At 31.9% G+C, this 17,957-nt stretch overlaps 1 pseudogene; it reads left to right on the top strand.

The window, feature by feature from the left end:
* Positions 1-14,552: 14,552 nt before the first annotated feature.
* On the top strand, positions 14,553-14,671 carry LOC120595197 (uncharacterized; annotated as a pseudogene).
* The last annotated feature ends 3,286 nt before the right edge of the window (positions 14,672-17,957 follow it).

The following is a 17,957-nucleotide window of genomic DNA, read 5'->3' as shown; positions in this document are numbered from 1 at the left end:
AGCAAGAGAGAGAGAAGCGAGAGAGAGAAGCGAGAGGGGGGGGTGAGAAAGAGAGGCAAGAAAGAAAAAGAGAGAGAAAGAAAAGAAAGAAAGAAAAACTCAATGAGATCAAATAATTATTTTGTCACATTTCAGTTGTTTGTAGTAATGCCAAATATTGTAGCAGAGACTAATTTTATGAAAGATAATAACTCTAAATGACTTTAAAATATTTAAAGGTTGCTATTGCTTTGTGTTTTTCAAAGAAATGGCTTTTCAAAATCAAGCATTTTGTTTCAACATAAATTTAATCTTTAAGATAAACTCATATATCTAAGATGGAAAACACTGGTTTTACTAACTCTAACTTTCAGAATTTAGCCATTTTCTGCCCTCCGTCCATACGTGATAGGGAAGATTTAAGAGAGAAGTTATATTCATTTGTTAAATCCTAAGGACAACACAAAGATATCCTGATAATTTTAGAATCTCCTTTTCTGATATTAGCCTTTCAGAAACCAGAGCTGATTGATTCTAGCTTGAGGGGAGAATAATACTGCCCATACTACATAAACCATGTTGTTTAGTTTAGTTTGAAATCAGTGAGCACAAAACAATGGGAATTTTATATGAAATTGAGCTTATACTAATAAAGTAATATGTTTTTTGAAAATATTATGTCACATGATGAGATAGAAAAATAGTACATTAGGTCAAGTAGAGGATTTTCAACTCTATTCAGTTATTTTCAGCACAGACTCTTATCTATCTGTGGTCCAAAATTGGATAATTATTCTTTTTGTTTTTCTAACTCCAAATTGACTCTTAATAAGGATAGTATATGGGAACAACTATTTAATGATGTAGTTGTTTACATCATCAAGACATGCTTTAAACCTATAAAATTCTTAATGGATATTGCTAATTGCATTGCAGTTCTGAAGTGAATATCATATTTTGATTATTTTCATAAATCAATAGAAAAAAACAGTATTAAATGAAGTGACAACTATTAATTCCTCCAGTTTCCTGGAATAAAAAAAAATTAATTCTTCTAAATTAAAACCTAAATGAATATAAGTATAATAGCATCTAAAGTAGAGTACCTAAATAGGAAGAGACAAGCTGCTTGGTACTCTATGATGAAGTCTCAATTATTTTCTCTGTGTCCAAGTATGATATTAATAACATTCCCCCATCATATGCTCTTTCAATCAGTGTTCATCCAATGAAGAAAATTCTCATATCTATCAGTGGGTAGTGCATATGCATGGAGGTAGTCTCTCTTAAGTAATGATAGTACTATTCATTCAAACAGCACATGGGAGTTAAAAAATATTTTACATACAGGGTATTCAACATGGAGTTACCACTCCACATAGATTAGATTTCTTTTTGGGAAAATTCACTTTCATATCAGTCACAAATCCATGCTTTATCTTCATACAGGAGGCCAATTCAAAACCCACAGTCAGTAACTGTCTTAATTAGCTTCTGGATAGCACATTCTCCAGCATATAAATTTTAGGAATTTATATTCTGTATGTAGAATTTTCATTTAAAAATAAACATAGATTATAAATATTTTGACAGATCATGGCTTGGTTTTCAATTTTACCAAGCAGAATCACTCTTAATTCCTATTTTTTTAATCCCTTATATTTAAGGCTTTTTTCTGTTTTATAACAGCTATCAGATAATCACCTTTTCACAGTCACTAAATTTAAGGATTGTGCTTATGCCACATTTTGTTATTGAAAGCTCTAAGAAGCTATGTCTTATTTGAATTAATCATTAAGATTCAATGTGAACCATGCAGTTAGTATTTCTTTATTTTCCCATCTTTATTACTTACTTTCTTCTACCCTGTACTCTTCTTCAACCTCTCTGCATGGGCAACCATTTAATCTTTATATATCTGTATATGGTTTTACAAAATGTATGTTATTGTTTTGTATGCTTGTATTTTTAATTTTCATAAAGGCTAGGGTGTTATATAGCTAATTATCTTTCTCAGTTTTTCCACTAAACACTATGATTTTAACATCTGCCCGTGTTGCCATGTGGACTTAAAATCAGTTGTTTGTAATTGCAATACAGTAAGGAAAGCATCAAGCATGTTTTTCTTATTCACTCCCTCGTAATGGAAATCTAAAATGCTTCCAACTGCTCACTTCCACAAATTTGCTGCAAGGACTATACACATATGTAATCCCTAATGGATCTGTATAAAAATTACTCTGAGACTTTTATTAAGAAAGGTAATTGATGACTGAACACACTTTTATCCAGAATAGCTGCACCAATCTACCATCTCACCAGAGGAACCTGAGCATCCCCAATTCCCATACTGCCACCAATGCTTTCCACTTTGGGTTGGGCTAAGAGAGATATAATGAAATCACAAAGTTGTTTTAATTTGCATTTATATGATTACGATAACTTTGAAATCATTTCTTATACTAGTGAGATTTAGGGGTTATTTTCTGATCCTTTTTTTCATAATCATTTCCTCATTTTCTATTTTAAATAATTTCATTTTAGTAAAGACATTACTTGTATATTCAAAATATACAACATAATGTTGATTATGACAATGTCTTCTTCCATTTTATCATCTGTGGTCTTATTCATTGCACAAAAATCCTCAATTTTTACATAATTCCAATAGCTGAATTTTTCCCTTATGATGTGTGCATTTGAAGTTTAATATTTCTTCATAGATTGGCCATAAAGATATTGCAGAGAAATCTTAAAGTCATTTAGTATCTTCCTTTCCATGAACAATTTTGTTTATAACATAAAATTGTCTCAATAGAGTAGATAGGTATAAAAGTAGAAATGCAACATTAAGAAAATATAAGAGCAAGTTAAAATAACTGACAAGAAAATATATTTATGTCAGGAAAAACAAATTGGTGAGAGAATAGTTTATAACAATTTCACCTTGAAGTAAGTTTATTTTTAGATTTTTAGAGATGTACTCTGAAACGAACACAATAATAAAAAAAAAACTTTGCAAGGAACTATATATGAATTCAAAGATTTCGATCAGTATTGTAATGACAATATATAGAAAGTTGACTCATCATTACAGCAACATGTCTATTTCTTGGCATAAACAGATGACTAACTATGCTTCCCCTCTCAACTATGCCTCCCCCAACTTTTAACTGACATATACATTTAGTATGAATGAGAATTTAATACCGCACATAATTCTTCTATGACAATTTGCTTTTTAAGCATGTCTCCTAATAATGAAATAAAATAGATTTGAAAGAAATGTTAAGTACCATATCTAAGTGATTATTTAAGCCTTGAAATAATGGATGAATATAATTTTATCTTAAAAATATAATAGATTACATATTTCATCAGCTCGAACTTTCAGCATTGGTACTTAATTGATAATGATACAAAATTCTGTAGCAGCAATAAGACAAGGGTAAAACACTAAACTGGCTGAATATACAAAAACAATTAAAGAAATAGTCTGGATTATAAGACATATCATGACTATTATTAAATACATCAAAATAATTGCTCATATGCCCACAAATTTTCAGAGTTTATTTTACTTTTATCTGTGCCTGTAGGAAAGGAACATTGACTATACTCATGACTGTTGAAAGTTGCAAAACAGCTTAAGAAATTTTAGGAAAAAAACTATTTGAAGGTAAATTGAGTTTTAAAAATTAAATTAAATTTTATAATTGTGAAAAAGTATAAGGACAAGTTATAATAACTGGCCATATAGTTTTCTCTGTTATTATATTTGTTTTCTGTTTAATTCAGGAGGAAGATTAAGACAGCTTAATAAGCACAGGATCTATTTTAGGAATCAAGTATTTCTTTAGAATAGTTGTGTCTGCATTTTATTTCTTTACATTTCTAACTCCAAACTAAATATGTTAATTTAACAATTGTTAATCTCCAATCACCACCTTACTCTTACATACCAGGTATTTTAAAACACTTCGTATGATTTTATTTTTCTTTCTCTATATTGGGGAATTAAATTTTTATTAATCAGGAAAAATGACAATTAAGGACAATGATAATTTTTAATTTTTATATTTTTGCTTTTCAGTTTTCTGTAAGCACAAGTATTCTGTGTGCGTGTGTGTGTTTTGCTTGTATGCTTGTTTTTGTGACCTTTGAATTATCTTCCTGGTATCTGTGAAATAAACAAAAAGGTATACTTTATACTAATCTCTGGCTTTTTACAAGCCAAAGACACAGCTACCAGGGTAAAAGGAAAAGTTCTCACCAGAAGCTCAGTGTGACTAAGACATGACTCCTACTAATTACCAGGATTAGTTGCTTGATAACATATGTGAGAGGTTAACTCCTTCTGCCATCACAGCTGCACATGTGTTACTTTTTTTCTAAAACTAAGTATTTCATCAAAGACAGTGGCCTTTAAGGTAAAGTCAGACTTGCTTGCTGGTCAAGGAACTAATAGCAGCTGCAATTCCCTAATAGAATTTGTTAGAAAACTTGAAAAATGCCTGTGCCAGCCTTCAGATAAAGTCGAGTGAACCAAATAGCTTATGTAGTAGTTTTCCATTGCCACTTTAACAAATTACCATAAACATGGCAGATTAGACAACATTAATTTATTATCTTAGAGTTCTGGAGGTCTGAAGTCTGACACAAGTCTCACAAGCTAAAATCAAAGTATAATCGGAGCTACGTCTGGGCTGCATTCTTTTACAGAGGCTCTGGATAGATACGTTTTCTTACCTTTTCCAGTGTGTAGAGGCTGTGTGCATTCCTTGGTTCCCTTTCCTCCATCCTCAAGACTAGCAAAGGTGAATTCAGTCCTTCTCACATCACATCACTCTGACTTCTTCGACAGTCACATCCCTTCTGACTTTTCTGCCTCCTTCTTCCCACCCTAAGTACCCTTCTGATTCATTGGGCTCACCTGATAATTGAAGCTAATCTTCCCATCCCAAGGTCAGCTGTGAGTGTCCTTAATTCCATCTGCAACCTTAATTCCATTTTGACATGTAATTTAATATATTCATGGGGTCTAGGATTAGGACATGGACATCCTTGGAGTGTCATTATTCTGCCTCTCATACTTGTTACATATCTGAAGTTTTTATTTCATCAAGTATATAGCACCTGCTAGAAAATACTGTTGATCCTCATCAATATTCAATTCCTTATTCAGTAATTCAGCAAATTTCATTTCAGACTATTAAGTAGTGAGTACTTGATATGCAGTACAAAGCAAAATATACAGACTTTTCTACCCTCTTGAATCTATTCTCTGCTAAAACAAAGTAAAACAAATGAACAAAAAATCTATAAATGATTGATTGTTGACTGATATTTCTATCTGGTATGCATCTTTGTATTTAATTTTAGAGAATTCCTGACATGAAATTTGTAATTGATAAATACTATTTAAATAGCAAAACCTTTTAAAATAAACTATATTTCTCCATTTAACTGAGGATACAGAATACAAATAATAAGTTTTTCTCTACATCTCAACCATAAAGATCTAAAGACATAGATTATAAATGAATAATATATTTTGCAAGAAAAGCTAAGTCCTCTTGAGCTTTCTAAATTTTGTTTTTGATTCTTGAGATTTAGCACTTCTCTTAATTGAAAATAGACTGTAAAATTTAGTACTTAAAGACAACATGTAGTCTTGTTCTGAAGTTTAAGAGTAGTACCCTAATTTAATTTTAACAATAATTTTCCACAGAGATCTCTTTCCCCATAACAGTACAAATAAATGACAAATTCTTTCCGTGAAGCTTCTAAACTAAGAATTTATTGTAATATGTGTAGGCCATTGGACTAGGTAGGGAAGAGAAGAAGATAAATATAATAAAAGTAATTTAAATTGTTTTGAAATGAATGGATATATCATCAGGCAGCTATTGTATTTATAACCATAAAATCTCAATGGCATATAAAAACAAGAATTTATTTCTCATACATCTGAGGATCTATTTTAAACTATAATTCCGGATGAGTTGGCTCCTCATTGCCTATTCATCCCTGTTCTACTTAATACGTTTTCATTCAGAGTTCTGAGATGAAGGGACCAGCAACTACACAGGGAATGCTCTTCTCATGGCAATGGTGGGAAAACAAAATGCAAGCCCCGGTGTGCCAGCACATTTCAAATTTTGCTTGCATCATCATTGAAATAATTCATTGGTCACAGCAAGGCACAAGGCCAGAGTCAAGAGGCAGATTCAACCTACCATGAGGCCAAAAGGACACATGGCCAAATCCAAAGTATATCGAAAAAAGTACTTTCCACCCAAAGAGGGGGATGGGGGAGAGTAAAAATTTTCTGAACAATAACCCCAACTATTACCAATATATTTTGAAACAGGTACTCAGAAACATTATTCTTACATTCTTTATTAGGCACAGGAAAATGAAAGCACATATTTGTCACTGGAAATATTTAAGGTTTGTGACATGATTCTTTAACATAAGATAAGGAGTTTCTTAATGATACAAAAGGTCCTTATTTTAATTTGCCCAGGCTGCCATAATAAAATATCACAGACTGGGTGGCTCAAACAACAGAAATTTATTCTCTCAAAGTTTTGGATGTTGGAAGTCTGAGATCAAAACCCAGCATGTTCAGGTTCTGGTGGTTGCTCTCACCCTGGCTTGCAGATAGAAGCTTTCTCACTGTGTCTTCATATGAAGGAGTGAAAGAAAGCAAGCTTTGGTCTCTGTGTTTTCTTATAAGGATACTAACCCCATCTTGAGGGGCCTGTGATTCTGATCTCATCTAAATCTAATTTCCTCCCGAAGGCCACATCTCCAAATATCATCCCATTGGATATTGTGGCTTCAACATGTGACTTTTGGGGGGACACAAACGTTCAGTCCATAATATTCCCTAACGAGAGGACTTTGGAAATATCTAACAAAAGTACATATGCATTTACCCTTAGACTCACTGATCTCACTTCTAAGAATTTATCCATGTCAATATATCTCTTATTATGTTTTTAAAAGTCACAAGATTATTTATTTTGTCATTATTTATATTAGCGAAATATTGGAAACAATCACACTGCCTATATATAGGTAACTAATTAAATAAACTGGATATTCATGCAATAAGGTACTATGCAGATGTTTAAAAAAGAATGAGAAAGAGGGCAATAAACTGGTATAAAGTGATAGCCAGCATATATAATTAATTTTTTTAAATCCGAATGCAAAAGAATTTATATAATATGCTTCCTTTGTGTAACAAAGAAAGAGAAATGAGACTATATGTGCACATTTGCTTAATTTTAGAAAAGAAATACAGAAGAGATAAATCATAAATTAGTTAACTACAGGAAGTTTGTGAGAATGAAAAGTAAGGAACAGGGAAAAAAATGAAACATCTTTGAGTTTGCCTCATTATACAGTGACTTTTTAACCATGTCAAAGTTTTCTATATTAAAAAAAATAAAATCAACAAGGAAACCCTTATAATCCAATAGAAAAAAAGCAAATACACCTAACTGCATATAAATTGATAACATAAACAGATGTAATTTTGTACACAAGTAACATATACAAGTAATTTTGGACACAGTCTTCTTATTGCATACCTTCATGAAAACTAGTCTAAGAACAAAATGAACTGTAGAAATATTTGAACCATACTAGGTAAGTGGGCAAGGGTGTTTTAATTCTAAAACCATTTTGTCTATAATGAAACTAGAATAAATGAATAAATATACTGATATTGTCTCAATGTGAAGAGAGAGTTATAAATACGGAATGCAGCAAGGAAAGAACCCAATGAAGGGCTTCAAACTTGTAAATATTAACACGAATGCATGACTTTGCCAGCTATGATCACTGAAAGGACCTAGAAGCAATGATATCTCAAGAACAATTAACATAACCAGTCTCCATATTTGGCTTACTAAACACCTTTCACCAAAAAAGAGGGTGGGGAAGAAGTACTAGAGAAATGAAAACTTCCAGGGCAGGGTTGCGAAAAGTCCAAATCAAGATAAACCCGGACTATTTTGTTGTTATGCTGAGTGTAAGGACATACTCAAAACCTCAAGAGGATGTATCGCAGGACAGAAGCCAGATTGGTAGAGATCCTATTTGGAACGATTTGAGCACCAAAAATAATGACAGTAATGGAGTATCACACATTGAATGTGTGTGTGTGTATGTGTGTGTGTGTGTCTGTGTGTGTTAACTGAGTTATTAGAGATACTCAGAAATACAATGGGGGGGGTGGTTCTTTACAGAAGAATGATGAATAGTAAATGTAGAAAGAATGACTAAAAATTATCTTCAAAAACTACTAAAATAATGAGTGATTTAGAAAGAAATCATCAGTTGATATTAAAACTATTAGGTGAATGGTTGTTTAGGAATAGGATATTAACATAGTCTCGAATATTTCATATTAATATATTACTTATTAATTAAAAAGAGAAAATTATTATGTTAACAATCAAAAAATCTGTCAGACATCTCAATCAAGCCTTCAGAATTAAAAACTTCCAATAAAGGAACACACTGACATTGTATGCCTCCTGCTGTAATATATTAAGAAGGACATATTACCCATTTAATGCTATTTCCAAAGAATATTTCATTCAAATATCATAATGAGGTGCTAATCACCTCACCGAGGAACATTCTATAAAACAACTGGTCTGAAAACTTTTTAAATGCCAACATCATAAAAGGCACAGAAGGAAGGAAATGGCTTTTCCAGATCAAAGGGAACTTTACAAATAATTCAATGCTTTATATTTCATTGGATTCTAAACATTTTTAAAAAGCTATAAAGAACATTATGAGAAAAATAAAAATTTTCTACAACCAATTATATGTTAGAATACTGTATCAATGTTAAATATTTTCTTCTGGTTAACATGGTGGAGTTATATGACTATATTTTTCATCATTACCAAGTATTATATATAAAATACATTATGATGTTTATGGATTATTAAAGTCTTGGCAATGTCTGAACATGATCAATAAACAAGCATTTATTTAGAGCTTATTATATATCAAGTTGATAATTGCCACAAGGGGATTCAGTGGTATGTGACAACCTCTGTGCTTGACAATTAAGAAATTAACTAATTAGAGAAAACAACAGGCAATAATATAAATGATACTTAAAAAAAAAATGCCCAATTCTATGGTACGAACCAGTACTCTGTAAACAATTTTTATGTACCTATGAATTATCAAGGATCTCATTAACAGGCAAGCTCTAATTAGGTGGGTCTAGAGTGAGGCCTAATAAACTCTGGCCTTTGGATCACTATTTAAATAGTAAGTATGGACTATAAGAGTTATAGAAAAAATAATTAAGAATTGGAGTAACTAAGGAAGGCTTCATGGAGGAAATGAATCTTGACACCTTAACTCTTTTCAAAAATGAAGGAGCAAAGGGAGAGGTAGAAAGTATTTAGAATAGCGCTATTCACTTATTCATTCCTTACCTTGTATATCTTCTCAGCATCTAGCACATAGAGGAAACTGTGCAGCAGTAAGGGCAGTGTTTAGATCCATTTTAGCATCTCTTACAGTGTCATATAGAGGTGGAGTTCATTGAATATATTTATTAATCTCAGTTTAATTTATGGCTAGAAAATTAGCTGAAAAAATTTTCAAGAGAGAAAACATCATGATGCAACTGTGAGCTGGTAAAATAAATAGTTCTGACTCAAGGGAAATATAACCGTGTTTGGATAAAGAGGGTGAACAAAGATTATGGAACATTTTAAAAGACTAGAAGAGAAGTTTACTTGAGATATACAAAATTTTCTGAATTGGAGAAATTCTAAAAATAATGTTTTTGTTTAGAAACAAAAAGTAGTCTTAATGGAAGAGTGTCAAAATAAAGACCAGTTGGAAGTTGTTGCATAATCCAGAGCAACCAGAGCAAATTTTCTCCTAATTTATCAGTCTTCTTCCTTCATTTTCTTTGCCATTCTCTCTTTTCTATGTATCAAAGATTGTGGAGACTAAGTTATTCTAGTTCCAGGACACTGGGTCATTGGTAAAGGTGAGACCCTGATCAATTTTTTCCTTTACTCATGACAAAGTTTTTATATTAGCAATTAATTTTTTTAACCATTTACAAAGATTTCTTTTTAAGTTGACTTTAAAGAAACTTGACGTCACAGCTAAAGCAACAATGTTAATCATTTTAATCAGATTCTTTCTTGAATCATTGATAAAGTTCAATTAGCTAGACAATTATTGATGTTAGCTTGTTAGGTACAAATATTTGAAAGCCTCTGTATGTTACTCTTAAACCTGTTAGTAAATATTTAGTTCTATATTGTAAATGATTTCTTCCTGTACATGATTGCATTTTTATTTTTTTAATGCTATCTTTTGATAAACAAATTTATTCATTTTGAAGAATAATTTACATACTTTTTCATCTATACCTAATAAACTTATCTAGGAATTTTGAAAAAAAAAGGTAAAATATTAATTATCAGATAAAATCGTATTACAACATTAAACAATTTAAACATGTTGCTTCTTCCAAGAGATTCAAGAAAATATAAGAAATGGAAAATATGGCACTTTAGGTATCTATTAGGAATTCATGTACGTGATAAGGAGTATTAGTTATTGTTACTATGTAACAAATTACCACTAATTTAGTGGCCTTAAAAAACAAATGTCTTATCTCACAATTTCTATAAGTGAGGAATCTGAGTACACAATAGTTGGGTTCTCTGCTCAGGATCTCACAAAGCTGAACTCAAAATATAGCCCAGTCTGCTATCTTATTTGATGTTCATAGCCCTCTTCCAAGCTCACAGGTTGTTTCAGTATTCAGTGCCTCGAGGTTTTAGGACTGAGGTCCTCAGCTACTAGAGGCCTCCTATTGTTCTTGGTAGATGGAAGATTTCTAACTCAATGACAATAAGAGAACATCTCTCCTCTTTGAATCTCTCTGACTTCTTCCATCTCCAACCTCTAGATTCTTTCTCAAAGGGCTCACTTGAGTCAGATTCATCCAGGATAATCTCCTTCTTGATTAACTTAATTGATTAGGAATTCTAATTACATCTGCCAAATACCTTTATCTTACCTTATTACCTAATCTAATCATTGGAGTGCTTTCTCATCATATTCACAGATATCATCCACAATCAAGAATTGAGATTACATAGGCTATGTACATGAGGGAGGTATGTGTGAGTGTGTGTGTGGGGAAGAAGAGGGGTAGGATTATTTAAAAAATTAGAAGAAAATAATAATGAACATTTAGTTTATTCTACTGTGGGGAATAAAACATCCTCTGAATGTTTAAAAAAATTATAAAAAAGAATAATAGATCTGTTTATAAAATATTTCTTAATTATGTAAATTAAAACTACAAAATATAATAGAATATGAAAAACTGCAAAAGTTAGTTTTACATTTATAATTTCAATTATTCACATGCAAACAGATTTTATAAATTAATAAGAAAAAGTAACCTCAATAGGAAAATGGAATGATTATATGAACAAGAATCTTAAAACATCATAATATTACGTGATTTTGCTATTGATTTTACGCTGCCACATTCTGTGTATTTGCTATCAATTAATCTTTACAATGAGCTTATGATGAGATAATATTATTATATCTATTATGAGTTGAATTGTGCTCCCTCCAAAAAGATATGTTGAGTTCTAACTCCCAATACTTCAGAATGTGAATTTTCCTGGAGATGGGGTGTTTATAGAGTTAATCAAAGTAAAATGAAACCATTAGGGTGGGATCTAGTCCGATATAACCAGTGGCCTTATTGAGAGGGAAATTTTGACACAGAGATAGATAAGTAGATGTGAAGAGACACAGAGAAGACAGCCGCATAATAGCCAAGGAAAGAGGCCTCATACAGATCTTTCACTCACAGCACTCAAAAGGAACCAATACTGATGACACTTTGATTTAAAATCTCAAGACTTTAGAACCGTAAGAAGATAAATTTTTCTTCGTAAGCTACTCAATTTGTGATGCTGTGTTATGACAGCCCTAGAAAACTAATAGAATACATAATTATTTTCATACATAAAAGAAAATAACAAGAGTTTAGTTAACTTATCCAAGGGAATACATCCAATCAATGGTATCAGAGCTCGTTATCAAACTCAGCTCTCTCTGATGCTGAAGGCTATGTCCTTAATAATTCTACTACACTGAACATAAGTAATATTCAATAAACATATGAAAATAATTCTTAGAATCAAAAAGAAATGATATTTAATAAACAATGATATGTCTTATCTGCTTATCAATAGGAAAATAATTTTAATAATAAATACTGTCAAGGGAGATGGTTTACTAAAATGGTCACTCTTGTTCATTGTTGTTTAGTGTGTAAATGAACACTCATTTATGACATTTGATAATCTGGCAAAATAAATATACAGAACTCCTGAGAAATTTTCATCTTTTTCATTCAGAAGGGATTTATCCTAAAATGTCATTAGAAATGTGCAAAATGTTTGATCATTACAATATGATTTATAGTACCAAAATATTGGAACCATTCAAAATGATCAATAATAGGTGAACACTTAAATAGACTGGTACATTCATATGATGAAATTTTCCATTGTTATTAAAGTAATGAAGAATTTTTTTTTAAAACTGCCAAATATGTATTCTTTTAAAAAAGTTGTTAGTAAAAAGTTTTAAATATTATGACAAGGATTGAGAGTGGGACATCAGCAAAATAACACAATAGGAGTTTTCTACTGTCATCCTTTCCCACCCCTGCCAGAACATTAGTCTTGATAATCACCCACAAACTCACCCTATCAGGCCAGACCCAGCAAACACTCCTGCAGACAGCAAATACAAGCCTTTTCAGACAGCTAATGAGTGCATGCAATAAGCTTCCCAACTCTGTGGGATTGGGGAAAGATTCACAAACTTGAGGATATCAGGGTACTTCCTTTGGGAAAACAAACAGGAGTTTTCTCAGCACTTGTTTGGCTTTACAAGATTTAGGAAAGGCTTGCAATATTAAGAATCTTCCCACACAAGAAGGAACAAAAAAGTATAGGCAGGCACATCCATAGGAAAGTTTTGAAAAAAACTCAGAATTCCTAGCCAAACTGACTGGCGAAGTTATTTCTCTCCCAAAGATAGTCAGTAAAGATTGGAGGAGGTACCTTCTTCTTTAAATGTGAAGACAACAATGCAAGACTTCAGTGAACATGAAAAATCAAGAAAACATGATGCCATCAAAGAAATAAAATATTTTTTCAGTAACTGACCTCAAAGAAATGGAGATCTATTAATTTCCTAACAAAGCATTTAAAATAATTGTTTTAAGGAAGATCAGTGAACTATATGAGAACATAGACAACTCAACACAATACTACTATAGCTATAATAATTTGTTAATAATACATAATATAAAACAATGTAAAATCATAAAAAGGGACAAGGGAAGTAAAAGTGTAGAGATTTTGTATGTAATTGCAGTTAAATTGTGACCAGCTTAAAATAGACTGTAAGGTGTTTTATGTAAGCCTCATGGTAAGCCCAAAGCAAAAGCCGATAGTAGATATAGAAGAGATAAAGAAAAAAGAATCAAAGCACATCACTATTGAAAAGTCATCGAATCACAAAGACTGCAAGAGAAGAAAAAAGAAACTAAAAATCAGCCAGAAAACAATAAGACATCAAGATTAAGTCTTTATCTATCAATAATTGCTTTAAATGTACATGCGTTAAATTATCCAATCAAAACATAGAGTAGCTGAATAGAATAAAAAACAACTCAACAATAGACTACCTAGAATAAAATCATTTTAGTTTTAAGGACGCACATAGGATAAAAGTGAAGGGATGGAAAAAAATATTCCATGCAAATGGAAACCAAAAGAGAGCAGTAGTAACTTTACCTATATCAGACAAAATAGATTTTAAGATAAAAACTATAATAAGAGGCAAAGTTTATTAAATGATAATATAAGGTCAATTCATCAAGAGGATATAACAGTTATAAACGTATATGCATTCAACATTGGAACACCTAAATAAATTGAAAAAACAAACATTTCTAAAGGGAGAAAGAGACAGCAATGTAATAATAATAGAGAATTTCAATAGTTCACGGTCTACAATGGATAGCTCGTCTAGACAAAAAATCTACTATAAAATATTGCACTTGAGGTATACTTGAAATCAAATGGAACTAAAACTTTTATGCAGATGATTGTACCCAACAGCAGCAGAATATACATTCTCCTTAAGTGCACATAGAACATTCTACAAAATAGGTTATATGTTAGGTCACAAAGAAAATCTTAATAAATTTAAGAAGATGGGAATTATATCATGTATCTTTTCCAACCACGCTGGTAGAAATCAATACCAGGAAAAAAAAAATTGGAAAATTTACATATACGTAGACATTAAAGAACATATTTCTGAACAACCAATGGGGCAAAAATATCTTGAAGCAACCAAAGTAGAAATACAATGTACCAAAACTTATGAGATACAGAGTCCTAAGAGGGAAGTTTATAGTGATAAAAGTCTACATTAAGAAAAAATACATAGTCTATGGCCATGCCACACTGAACAAGCCTGATCCCGTCTGATCTTGGAAGCTAAGCAGGGTTGGGGCTGGTTAGTACTTGGATAGGAGACCACCTAAGAAGACCAGGTGCTGCAGGTGTAAAAAATAAAAAATAAGGGATTGTAAGCTGACAAGGTCCTTGCAATTTGTGAGGTCAACCAAGGGTTGCTTTGCATAAAAAAAAAAAAAAGAAAAAAAATCTAACTTTACACCTCAAGGAACTGTATGAAGAATATAGTAATCTCGAAGTTAGCAGATGAGAGGAAATAACTATCAGAGCAGAAGCAAATGCAATAGAGACTAGAAAAACAATAGAAAGAACAATGAAACTGAAAGCTGGTTGTTTGAAAAGATAAATTTGTCAAAACTTTAGCTAGACTTTAGCTAGAGAACACTTCGATAAACAAAATCAGAAATGAAACAGGAGCTACTACAACTGATAAAATAGAAACACAAAAGATCATAAGAGACTACTATGAATAATTATTTGACAATAAATTGGATAACCTAGGAGAAATGGATAGATTCCTAGAAACATACAACCTACCTAGTCTGAATTATGAATAAATAGAAAATCTGAACAGACCAATAACAAGTAAGTAGATTTAATCAGTAATTAAAAATCTCCCCATTCTTGGAAAAGTGTAAGACCAGGTGGCTTCAATGGTGAATTATACCAAACATTTAAAGAAAAATTAATACCAATTCTTCTCAAACTCTTCCAAAAAATTGAAGAAGAGGGAACACTTCCATACTCATTTTATGAGGCCAGCATTACCCTAATATCAAAGCCAAACTAGGACACTAAAGAAAGGAAATTATAGGCCAATACCCCTGACAGATATAAATGTAAAAACCTTCAACAAAATACTAGAAAACCAAATTCAATAGCACATTAGAGGGATCATGTACAATGATCAAGCAGAATTTATCCCCAGGATGCAAAGATGGTTCAACATAATGCAAATCAATCAATGTGATGCACCACATTAACACAATGACAGATAAAACACATATGATCACCTCAATTAATGCAGAAAAAGCATTTGACAAAAGTCAACATCTTTTTATAATAAAACCTCTCAACAATTGATATAAAAGGAGTGTAATTCAACATGATAAAGGCCATATACCACCAGCACATAGCTAACATACTCAACGGTGAGAAGCTGAAACGTTTCCTGTAAGATTAGCAATAAAACAAGGATCCCCATTCTTACCACTTTCATTCAACATAATACTAGAAGGCCTAGCCAGAGCAATTATGCAATAAAAAGAAATACAAGATATCCAAAGGAAGAAATAATATTTTCTGTGGATGACATAATCTCTTATATGTAGAAAATCCTAAAGACTCCCAACAAAAAACCTGTAAAGTTGCAAGATTCAAAATCAATATACAAAAATCTGTTGTTTTTATACAGTAACAAATAAATATAGAAAGAAAAATTAAAGAAACAATCTCATTTACAATAGTAACAAAAGGAATTGAACACTGAGGAATAAATATAATCAATGAAGTGAAAAACCTATACACTGAAAATTATAGGACATTGGTGAAAGAAATTAAACACATTAATAAATTAAAAGGTATCCCACATGCATGAATTGAAGCAATTAAGATTGTTAAAATGTCCGTAGTACCTAAAGGATCTATGGATTCAACAACCTTATCAAAATTCTAAAGGCATTTTCACAGAAATAGAAAAAAACAATCTTAAAATGCATATGGAACCAAAAGAGACCCCAAATACCCACCAAAAAAAATCTTTAGAAAGGGCAATGCTAGAAACATCACACTTACTGATTTCAAACTATATTGCAAAGCTATAGTAATTAAAAAATTAAGGTACTGGCATAAAACCAGATTGATATATGGTCATGCACTATATAATGATGTTTCTGTCAATGAAGGAGTACATACATGATGGTGGTCCCATAAGATTATAATGGAGCTGAAAAATTTCTATCACTTGGTGATATTATAGTCATCATGATGTCATAGTGCAAAGCATTAATCATGGGTTTGTGGTGATACTCATGTAAATAAACCTATTGTGCTGCCAGTCATATAAAAGTATAGCACATATAATTATGTATAGGACATAATATCTGATAATGATAGTAAATGACCACTTAATGGTTTATACATTTACTCCGTTTTATCATTATTTTAGGTTATACTTTTTCTATTTAACAAAAGTTTGCTGTAAAACAGTATGCCATGTCACCCTTGGCAGCAGCTTCACAATTCTCATGTTTACCACATCTCTTGATTGCATCATTTTCTCTTGCGCTTGATTTAATAATATTGTGTTTTGTTTTTCATGGCCTCTAAGCATAAAAAGTCCACTATTAATGTTGCCAGTAAGAGGCCATGTTGAGCGATTGCCCTGGAAATAAAAATAGAAGTGATTAAGGACTACTACAAAAGTGGAAAATCAGTGATGGTTATTGTTTATCAGTCGAGCATATTCCATTTTACCAAAGCTACAACTTGAAGAACAACAAAATAATGGAAGTTGTTAAAGGATCTGCTTCATTGAAGGCAAAGAGTCTAACAAAAATTCAAGACATGGAGATATTACTAATGATCTGGATTGAAGACCAGACACAGAAGTATATCCTCACAGCACCATGACGATCATGACCAAAGCAACATCTTTGTAGCATTGAAAGAAAAGGCTGAATCCGACTCTAATGTTGAATTTACGGCTAGCTCTGGATGGCTTAAATGATTCAAGAATTGTTCATTGTACAATGAGAAAGTGAGTGGTGAGTCTTGGAAGAGCTGATGTGAAGACAGCTAAAAAATTTTAAACTCAAAATAAGCTGATTGGAGAGAAAAATCACTTGTCAAAGCAAATATTCAATATGGATGAAACCTCCCTGTTTTGGAAAGGAATGTGTGAAAAGATTTTCATACATAAGGAGGCCAAGTCAATGCCAGGTTTCAAGACTTTTAAGAACAAGATAACAGTCTTACTTGAGGGTGATGTCAACAAATTGAAACCTTTTGTGATCTGGCACAGTGAGAATGCCAGAGCCTCCAAGTATATCAATAAGCACACACTGCCAATGTACTATAGGAGCAATTAAAGGTCATGGATGATCCAGCTTCTCTTCCATGATACCCTCCTGAATTGTATGCCAGAAAAATGGACTGCTGTTTGGAGAATAAGATACTGTTCAAGATTTTGCTCATTATTAATAATGCTCCTGGACATCCTCTTTTTATTGGTGGTCTTCATCCCCATGTCAAAGTGGTCTTTCTCCCTCCAAACACCATCTCTTTGATCCAACCAATGGATCAAGGAGTTATATCAGCTTTTAAGGCCTGCTACCTCACAAGGAACTTTTCCCAGGCTATTGCTGCAACTGAGAA

The sequence above is a fragment of the Pteropus medius genome, unplaced genomic scaffold (genome assembly GCF_902729225.1).
Source record: "Pteropus medius unplaced genomic scaffold, Ma_sr-lr_union100, whole genome shotgun sequence".
NCBI classification, from domain to species: domain Eukaryota; kingdom Metazoa; phylum Chordata; class Mammalia; order Chiroptera; family Pteropodidae; genus Pteropus; species Pteropus medius.
The sequence above is the reverse complement of the archived record's forward strand: the minus strand, read 5'-3'. Positions and strand labels throughout refer to the sequence as shown.